Genomic DNA, 11,608 nt, shown 5'->3' with positions numbered 1-11,608 from the left:
GTTTTCTTCATATGTAAAATACATTTATTCCATCACAGTATCCCAAAAGGCAATCTTTTCAGTAACAATATTAAGTACAAAGTCTCATCAAAATCAGTGATATGTGTGGTCTGTCCTAAGGACCTGCAAAACTTGCTCTAAGTTAACTGCTTCCAATATGCAAAGGAGGGACAGTCATAGAATAAATAATTAATGCCTTAGGGAGAAATTGGAAGGAAAACAGGAGTCATGGCTTCCAAACAGTTCTGAAACCATGCAGGCATGGTCTATTAGATTTCAAGGTCTGAGTCATGTATAGATTAACTTTTTTGTCCTTGGGGCTTGATGGAGTAGTATCCCCACCCTTTGCAAGTGCTTGCACAGTTATCATGCTCTCTTCTAACACTGGGGTGAAAATTCCAACATCTCCAAGTATTGGGGTGATGACCAGACTCTCAGCTCCACCCTCCTCAAGCATTGGGGTGGTGGATGGTTTCTCTGCCATCTCAGGGCACAGGCTCAAACCCTTCAGAATGGTGGGATTGTGGCCAGACTCTCTCCAATGCCTGGGGAATGTGTTCCACCCTCACTGAAGCCTTGGACAGTAGCACTCTTCCTGATCAAGAGCACGGCCAAGATTTCTGCAATCTCCCAGGCATCTGAGAACCCTGGAGTATTAACACTCTTCCTGAACAAAGGGTGGAAGGCCTGCCCTCTGCAAGCTCTGGGGGGCATACTCATCCTTTCCAAACACATGGGTGGGTCTGCGCTCTTGGCCCTAAGGTGTCTTTGCCCCAGACCTCAGCTTCCATGGTTTTGCCTTTGAAGTCACTTTCCCTTCAGCCTGTCCCTTTGCTGTCCCTTTTAGTCTAGGCTGGTAGTGGTTATGGTCATACGTATCTCACATAAAACTTACTGGTGTCTCATGCAGTACACAGGGATCACAACCATCAGACAGTAGGACATTCCACAGATCCTTCCTGAATAACTGCATTTCTAATTCTTACTTGCACTGAAATGGCTGCGTGTTTCCATGTCCAGTTAAATCTTCATGCAGGGCACTATTTTATGGGGGCTCACATTCCTGGATCTCAGAATTTTCCAAACCATCAATTTCTGGTTTCTTTGTACCCAGAAGTTCAGTTCTCAGCTTATCCCTTTCCTCTTGCATTTTACTTTAAACTACAAGGAGAAGCCATGTTGCACTTTCCACATTTAGTTTGGAAATCTCTTCAGCTAAATACCCAAGCTTGTCACTTTCAAATTCTGCTTTCCATTTGACATCAGGACTCAATTTCATTAAATTTTCTGCCACTTTAAAACAAGGATCACCTTTCCTTAAGTTTGCAATGACACATTCATCATTTCTGTCTGAGATTTCCTCAGAAGTACCTTTGGAATCCATATTTCTACCAACAATCTCTTTAAAGCAATATAGGCTCTTTCTATCAAGCTCCTCACAATTCTTCCAGAATCTCTCCCTCACCAACTTATAAAGCCATTCCAGCTTTTATGGTATTTGCTATCTCAGCCCCTCACTCTTCTGGTACCAAAATCTATTTTAGTTTGCTAAAACTGCTAAAATGCAACATAAGAGAAATGGACTGGCTTTTAATAATGGGAACTTATTAGTTTACAAGCTTGTAGTTCTGAGGCCATGAAAATGTCAAAATGTAGGTATCATCAGGACCATAACTTCTTCCCGAAGAGAGGCTGCTGGTGATCTGGACTCCTCTGTCACATTGCAGGGCACATGGTGTCATCTGCCGATTTCTCCCTTCTCATCCAGGTCTCTTGCTTCCAGCTTCTGGCTTCAGTGGCTTCCTGCTCTTTCTGTGGCTTTTTCTCCATGTTTTACATGTATCCTTCTCTCTCAGCTTCTCTGCCCCTTCTTTCTTAAAACTGAAAATTTATGAACCACTTCTTGAAACTTATGAATCTCTAAGAACATATCTGGAATACACATGAAGTAAATAATCTGCTCTCCCAATGGGAATCCATGCCATCAATTTATGTTAGTCCTAAACTGTGAAATGGAGTATAATGGGTACTGAAATGGACTAAGCTAAATACCGTTACAACAGACATATGGTCTTCTTTTAAAATCATGTTAAATGGAGAAATAAGAATTGCCACTAATATTCATATTGGGTTAATCACCAATATTAAAGTATATAAATATTATGTTCCATAAAATCATTATATTTACTTGACATGTAATTATTTGGTAAAGCCATAAATAACATTTCTTAAAAATAGGCTTTTATTCTGCATATTTTATATATTATTTGTATAATTTATCATCTGATGTACAAAGTGTTAACAGCTACCATTTAATAAATGCTCATTTGATACCAGACATGTGAAAAATGCTTAGATATGTTAATTATGCAGGATAGTTTAATTGCCATAACAAATATGTAAAAATATCACTGGCTTAACATCATCAATATTATGACTCACTCACCCCACGCTGTACTGGAATTGGGAGGGGAGATGGCGGAGAAAGGGTTCTGCTTCACATGGTCATTTCAGGACACAAGACCCTTCCATCTTGTGGTATTTAATCATCTTTAACATGTATCCTCTAAGGTTTCCATGGGTGGGAGAAGAAGAAAGTGGAGAAATCACACCCCGTCTTAATTACTTTGCCCAGGAGTGTTACACATCACCTATGTATACATTCCATGGCCAAGAACTAATTGAATGATTTTTTCTATTGCAAAGAATCAGATGATCATTTTTTAGCTGATTGTCCAGGAAAACGGAATAGGTTTGCTGAGCATCTAGCCTGATAAGCAGAGGTAGTAGACTCCCCACCCATCACAGGTTGAATAAATAGCCAAATACTGTGGTGCTTGAAGTTCTATGATGAATTACACTTTGGAAGAATAAGTGAGAAGTAGATTAAAACATGCAATGACAATTGGAAAATAATTGATCTAGTCAGTTCAAAACAATTGTTCAGTAAATAAATATTAACAAATTTTGAGTAGGTCTGATGGTTTTTTTCCCACAAGAACTTCATGAACTTTCATTTAGTGATCAGCCACTTTGGAGTGCATATACCAGATAATTAGAGAGAATATCTAGACACATTTCCAAGCTTTTATCAATCCAATATAACAATATCTCAACAGATCTTAACCCTGATATTTGCAATGATGTATTTTTATAATAAATATCTTATAATTCACCCTTTATCATGTTGAAGGGGAATTAACCTGCCATATATATATTATACATATATATATATATATATATATATATGCAACAAATCAGTAAGACGATATAGTATAAAGAAGAAATAAAGAGAATAATCTATAGTAATACTGTATATATCAATATGTAAACTCTTCAGTACATCTATAGTAAAACCACAGTCAAGTTATTAGATGTTTGCATCTACATATAAAAACAGTTCAGATTTAATAAAAATAATACAAATTTTAATTCAAAATTGCAAACACATTTTCTTTCTACTTTGGTATTCTCTAATCAAGGGCAGATGGGCATTTTATATAGGAACAAGAATAGCACTGCCAGGGTGATACATTTTTCATAACAGTGAACTTCTCTTGGTAACATTTAGATCAAACAAATTAAATTATTGCCTTGATTTACATACCAGTATTTCTAGCAAATTAGACATATATTTAAATGATGCAAAAATACTTTTTAATACATATAAAACAGAATTAGATTAGATTATTGCACCAGATATTTATAACAAGTTTTTCACCCCCAGGAATGCCTTACAAGATATTAGAAATTAGTGAAAGCTATGGGACAATTATTTATTTTTGTGAGATTCTTCTGCATATTGAAATATACCTAGATTAACTGGCCCCATCTTTTGAATGCCAGTGGCATCCACCAATCAACCAAAACCACTCCCCAGAATTTCAGAAACTCCTCCCAAGAAAGAGTAACTCATTATTGAGAGCTGTAAACTACGAAAAGTGTGATCAGCATTCTCAGAACAGATAAGTGGAGGACATCTCCTGGTGCTGTATTCAATTGATATACAGGAAGGTAACAAATATTGCTTTAAAGTGAAGTAGCTAGTGGGTCTTAAATGGACCTTCACCAGTCCATCCTAGGTGATATCAGACTAAGGTAATGCAAACTTCTTTGGGGAAAATTTCTTATGCCTGTGTGTCAATTTGGATATATTATGTACCCCAAGAAAAAAACATGATCTTTTAATCCAATATCATGGGCTATTGGGATTAGGTTGTTTTCATGGAGATGTGACCCACCCAACTGTGAGTGAAAACTTTGGTTAGGGTGTGACCTCTGATTGAATGTTTCCATGGAGGTGTGGCCACACCCATTCAGCATGGGCCTTGATTAGTTCACTGGAGCCCTATAAAAGCTCAGACAAGAGTTCACTGCCGCCTGCATCTGAGGGACACATTTTGAAGACGGCTATTGAAAGCTGATAGTGACATTTTGGAGAATGCCATTTTGAAATGCAACCTGGGAGCAAGCAGACGTCAGCCACTTACCTTCTGAGCTAACAGAGGTTTTCCAGATGCCATTGGCCAGCCTTCAGTGAAGGTACCCTATTATTGATGCCTTACCTTGGACACTTTATGGCCTTAAGACTGTAACTTTGTAACCAAATAAACTCCTTTTATAAAAGCCAATCCATTTCTGGTATTTTGCATAATGGCAGCGTTAGCAAATCAGAACAACCTGCAAGATTTTTTCTAATTATTACCAGTCACCCCTGTGTATTTTATAAGTTCCTGTTGTTTAATTCAATATGCTTTTCCTACCACTGTGATAGGACACTGTTTTTGCCTCTTTAGGTTTGGCACATGTTCATCTATGTGACAACCTCAGCTCCTTCACTATTTTAGACTCACATACACAAACACATGTGTGTGTGCCACACACACACACACTCTCTGGGAAGGTGCCATAAGATGACACCTTCACATGAAACCCTCACACAACTGCCTGGCTTAATCCCCCCAGCACTGTCTTTGCTTCATTTCCTTTTTCCTTCCTCTCAACACTTTTTGATGAAATAGAACAATTCTTCCCCTTTTCTTAGGCAGAAGTATTTTCTGCCAAATTTAGGCCTCCTTGAGAGACTTACCTGGTTTGCAATTTCTCTAAATGAAATTGGGTTCTGCAAGAGCTATTGCTTGGATCCAAAATCCGAAACACAAAATCAATAATAATATTAAAATGTTAATGCTACTTCTATAAAAGGACTCCCATTGATTTTACAACTTTAGGTAAGTCACACATGCTCTCCAAACTTCTGTTTTCTCACATTTAAATCAATTGCATGTTGTGATCATTGAAAATAAGACCAGCGAGGAAAAGGATCTGATTATAAGGTCTCGGTGAAATTTCTGTTAGTCAGGCTGTCCTATTCATAAACATTGTTACCCTTTTCATGTTTGTATCATAGTACACCTCAAATTGGAATGAATTCGATACCAGCCTCTTTGAGAATTACAAATCTCAAAAATATAACTTCATATTCGTTATACTGAAAACTCATCTCTTCTATAGGCTACATTTCCATGCTAAAACATGAAGCCGTCTCTAACATTTTTTGGTTAAGGTATATTATAAAAGCTTGGAAATATTGCCACCCCACTTGTAGAAGTGATACTACTGAAATATATAAAAAGAAAATATAATTTTGTAAATATTGCCCAACATTTGTGTGCCTTCATTAGTTCAATTTGAGATTTGTTATTTAAGAATATAATCTGTTTATGGATTGTACTTTTCTAAACTTCATATAACATGATGGTAGTTTTTAATGCATTTTGTTTTAGAAATTGTGGCAGCATTTCCAAGTTACTGCTTCATCTTTTGCTTCAGAAAGTATTAATTTTTAGAATGTTTAGGACAAGTGAAAATCAATTTCTTCTTCATACCCAAAAGCTATTCATACCATGATACTCAGTACTTCCAATCAATCTTAAAAATATGGTAAAGAAAAGCACTTATAACACATTGATCAGGGGATGGAAAAAGTTAAGAATGAGAGAAATGTTGCTGATTTCGTAACACCTGTGAATCAGAAGAGAATCTTGCTCTATTGTCTTCTCAGATTCATTTAACACAAAGTAAAGCCAGATATTTATTTACATATATTGACAATATCTTAAAAGTATGTATAATAACATTTTTAAGAATGTTTATGAGCGAAGGAAAATAGTTTATGTACCTTCAAAAGATGATAAGTAGTAAATAATTTAAAGATATATTATGGGTCTTAAGAATCTGCTTCTCACTAGTATGTTGAATATAAATATTTTGCTTTGCTGGCATTATCATTGTTTTTTACTACCCAATTCAATAGAACGGTCTAAATTTGGAAATATAACCCATATAAAGGATATGTTCTTTTTTCATCTTAGAATTCAACTTGCCAATCCACTGTAATGACATTTTAATAAAGCTATTGTTTCTAGTGATCAAATAATTTTATAAAACAACTTTATGAATTTGGTGGCAGGTATAAAGTCTAAAATGTAATATTATTCTTTGACTCCTATTTAAAGTGAGTTAAGGAATGATGATTTTTGACTCAAAAAATTTCATCCTCTTGTTATTTTCATTATTCCCAAAATAATACAAATGACTATTTTATTCAAATCTACTAGTTCTACTATGAAAATCTTAAATACTGAGATGTTCCTTCTGACATTCTGATTCTAAAAAGAAGGAATGAAAGAAAATGCAGCAAGTTCATGCATATTTCTTCATACCTAGGTTATTAGCATTGTTCATGAAAATAGACAATTTAATGCCATTTTTCAGTTTCCTATAATCTTAGATCTCACATATAAAATAGCAATCCAGGGAAGACAATGTCACTCACATAATATTAGAAATACAAGATCACTGCTACCATCTTTAACATATTTCTGAGCTTCTGTATTGAAATAAGTAGATTAAAATTAAATCATCTAATAAGATTGAAAATTGTAAATCCATTTGCAGTTTGTACTTTAAGCAGAAATTAACTTTTTTCACCAAAAAGAGCATACAATATGCCTGCCTAAACCCATGAGAGTAAATATCCCAAAGAGTTTTGAAAACAAAAACAAAATCAGGGATTAAAGTGATGAGGCCACAAAGATGGAGGGCTGTACACTGATCCAAAATTTCAGAGGGTTAACCTGTAAAGTGGTCAATCCACATTCTGCAGACAACCACAGAGGGGAAGAAAGAAATGCATATAGAAATAAGGCCTCTCTAAGATTTATCATCAGCTCCTTAATGAAGAAATAATAACTCATGTCAGAACATCAGGGACATGCTTTTAATTTGCTGTGTCAACATTCCAACACGTAATTTTATATCTCATGACCTGAGGTTCAGTCATTTCCAACAATTTTTTTCAACAAGTCCAATGAAGTTGCTTTCAACTTTTGTTAAATACAGATTTCTGAAGTCTGAGGACCATCCTGACCATTACAATCAAGAAATCAGTCCCATTCTGTTTAAAACTCCAAAATCACCAGGCGAGAAATTCACAATAAGATTTATTAAAGATATATATTAAAAATACATAGTGATTGTATTAATCAATGTTTACCCCTCTCAGGCAATTTCTTGTAGATTAAACTGTGTATGTTCCAACATGCCAATGATTTTCTCAAAAGCTCAGAAGGTGAATACACTAAAATTAATCTATTTCCATTAGATATATTATTTTTTAAAGAATCTATGCACACTTTAAAAATATTAATTAAAACAATCATATGTGAAACCTTGCCTTGAGGGACTATGAAAGTTCTGTGCTCTGAGAGACCAAACGTAAGGCAATTTCTGTTTTGTTAAATATCCTAACATTTTTCACAAATTGCCTTACATCATTCATTCATTCTTCATTTACCAAAGAGTTATTGAGCATCTGTTTTTGGTTAAGTACTCTATCAGATTCTAGAAAGGTAATACGACATCAATTTGTTTATGTCATACAACATTACATAACAGAAGTATATAGTACTGGCAAGGGAAAGTAGCTTGGCAGGATGGTTGAAAGAAGGCAAACAGAATTGGTGATCCGAAGATGGAATTCCACAGCCACAGAACAAGTCAAAATGATGATGAAACTAATTTAATCTTATCCCAAGTAGATACACATTTTCCAGTTCTAGGCCTTCTTCTTTTGTGCCTATGTCTCAAAGGATGGAAACATTCAAAAAAACTAAGAATCCCCAGCAGAAGAAGGAACAGGTAGGTGATCTGGGTTCCCTATGGAGATATTCAGTGGGGCTCCCATAAGAGTGCCCTGGATGTCTATGGAGCTCTGTCACAGCATTCACACTGTCTAGAAAAGAGGAAAATGGAGAGAAAAATCCCTCTCTCTTCTCCTTGTAATATGTCTTTTCAGAATAAATGTCCAGAATCATATTCTCTATCTGAACCAGAAGATGAATGTTCTATACCTACAATTATAGGACATAGTTCCTTGAACACAAGATCACGGATATTGAAAAAAAAAAAAAAAAAAAACATAGTTCAAGGGATAAATTAAGTGTGCATGTGTGGAAGGGGGAGGCTGACTGTGATCATTCTCAAATCTAATCATTTGCCCCGACTTTCAAGACTGCAACCCCTACTTCCCTCTCTATAGCTTTTAAAAGGCCCTTATGCAAACAGCATGGAAAATGTAGATCATCGTTTGTAGAATGCTACAATGCAGCAGTGGTAATAGGGCAGCGGTTGAGAGCAGGGGCTCTGGTTAAAGCTATCTGGAGTCAACTCCTGTTCTGAGTGACCTGGATCAAGGTTTTTCAACCTCTTTCCATGTTAGTTTCCTTAACACTAACTTGATAATAATAGTAGAACCTATGTCATAGGGTTATTATAAAAATGTACACATCAATTATGTATAAATCACTGTGGTAGACTGAATTGTGTCCCCCACAAAGACATGTTCAAGTCCAAACCTCTGTTCCTGTGGGTGTGAACTCATCTGTAAATAGAACCTTCAAGGGTCCTATCTGGATAAGGCCAAACTGAATCAGGGTGGGCCTCAATGCAGTCTGGCTGAAGTTCTTATAAACAGAGGAAATTTGACTGCAGTGAGTTGGGAGAACCAGAGGAGATGACACAGGAATACAGATCAGCCTTTGACAGGGGATGTCTGCAAAGCCAGCACCAGAATGCTGTAGACTCTAGGAGAAAGCAAGTCGTGACAATACCTTGAGGTGGGACTTCTAGCCCCCAATTATGTGAAACAATAAATTCCCGTTGTTTAAGTCAACCACTGTGTGGTATTTGTTATAGCATCATGGCAAACTAAGACAATCACTTAGAAGAATAGTAAGCATTTATGCAACATAAGCCATTATTGCATAGGAAAACTCACTAAGCACTATACTAGATGATGTCTTTAATAATTAGTATAAAAATGGAAGATTAATAGCATATTTTGGCTCACCATAGGGGAAAAACACAAGAAAAGAAATCATGAAAGTTGAAAGATTATTTTCTAAATTTCTGAACAGTTAAAACTGATTATCTTTAAAATAGTTTAAACATTAGGTATCATATTTTAGGGAAAAATCACATGCCTTTATATACAAATATCTTATGTAAAAGAGTTTATGAAAAATGTTGATTGGTTTATTTCTCTCTGAGAAAAATGAAAGGTAAGTGGGAGATTTCAAACCTCCCACAACTGAAGCAGAAACTGTGCACCTGAATATTTCAATTAAAAAAAAAATGTAAACAAAGTTGCAAGTAGGGAGACAGTGCATGGTTTTTTAAATCTCAGCTTTCTAACTAATGTGAGGTCAAAAAGTCTCTATTATTTGTCCCGGAGAGTAATATAAATAATGATATGATTGAATTTTAAGGATCAAAAAGGACAAAGATATAAGAGGTCATCTGGTATTTCCTTCCATAAGTTTCCTTCGACCAGATTTTTTTCCCATCCATTTTGAAACAGCCCACCCAGCATTTCCAAAATTTCCCAAGGGAAATAATGTGGGCTTAAATTAAAGGCATATAGCAGTTCTCATATCTAGAGATCACCATAGAAGAGGTGATATGATACTGTAAAAAACCTTGGGATAAAGAAAATAGAAAAATAAATTCAGGTATTCTCTCTTAACCATTAAAATGCTGGATAAAATCATAATTTCTGATAAAAGTTAAAATCATGCATTATGCATTTATCTACAGTTCTCCTTCCTTAACTCTATTTCTCTTCAGGCCCCAGTAAAACATAACAACACACCTGCTGGCACTTTAGAAAAAAATGTCTTTAACAGATTTTCATTTAAAAGGGTTTATGCTCTGTTTCAATGAAGAATTGCCCATCTGTGTGTTAACACACATTTGGGACCTCTTGCAAGTACTGTTTCCTAAAGAGTATTCCTGGAAAAAGAAAAGGACCACAATTGCAAAGTATCAGTATATCTGCTCTTCTAATGTTGCTTTCCAAAATAGACGCGAAGCACATAAGGTTATGAGAGACTGTGCTGGTTTGTATATATTATGTCCCCCAGAAAAAGCCATATTCTTTAATGTAATCTTGTGGGAGCAGACGTATTAGTGTTGATTAGATTGGAACCTTCTGAGTGAGTTGTTTCCATGGAGTTGTGACCCACTCAACTGTGAGTGACACCTTTGATTAGGGTGTGACCTCTTGTTTGAATGTTTCCAGGAAATGTGGCCCCACCCATTCAGGGTGGGTCTTGATTCATTCACTGGGGTCCTACAAAAAGAGCTGCAGCTGAGGGACACATTTTGATGATGGCATTGGAAGGTGACACTGACATTCTGGAGAATGCTATTTTGAAACAGAAGTTGGGAGCAAGCAGACATCAGCCATGTCCCTTCCCAGACAACAGAGGTTTTCAGATGCCATTGGAAATTCTTGAGCAAAGGTACCCTGTTGTTGATGCCTTACCTTGGATTCTTTATGGCCTTAAGACTATAACTTTATAACCAAATAAACCCCCTTTATAAAAGCCAATACATTTCTGGTGTTTTGCAAAACAGCAGTATTAGCAAACCAGAACAGAGACCTACCTCTAAGATTTAAGATTTGATAATCCTAAGGATAAAAAAATCAATTTCATTATTCTTTTTAATTTTCCAGTACATCTAAAGAACAATTCCCTGACCTTACAAATAGTGTCTCTAACCAAAACAAATAGTTCAGTCAAGTTGCACAATGAAATTCCTTTGCTCTCCCCCTCATCTATCAAAGCTGGTGTTAATTTATTCATTGCATTTATATTCCTTGGAACTCTAATTTGTCTAGACCTTTTTGTTACTCCTGCTAAAAATGAACAGAGAATTCTCAGATAGCACATATTTATGTAAGGTTTTAAAATAGAGTATTTTGATAAAGCCACAGATATAATCTTTAAAATGAAAAGATAAAGCAGTCTTTTCAATATAGGGACTCTGAATGATGACTTGAACTTGAAGCTAAAATTGTTTCTTATAATGGCTGAGAAAAATGGACCAGAAACTGCTGCTTTCCCTAATACATAAGATTACTGTAAGGATCAAAAATCATAAAAATCTCAATACAGGAAAGGCCTAGCATACCCACTACTATTAATAAACCTATGAACCACTTCTAGAAGTATCTAGTGAAAACAGGATAAAAGCAAGAGCT

This window comes from Choloepus didactylus, chromosome 3, assembly GCF_015220235.1.
Source record: "Choloepus didactylus isolate mChoDid1 chromosome 3, mChoDid1.pri, whole genome shotgun sequence".
In the NCBI taxonomy this organism is placed as follows: domain Eukaryota; kingdom Metazoa; phylum Chordata; class Mammalia; order Pilosa; family Megalonychidae; genus Choloepus; species Choloepus didactylus.
Note: the sequence above shows the minus strand (reverse complement) of the source record.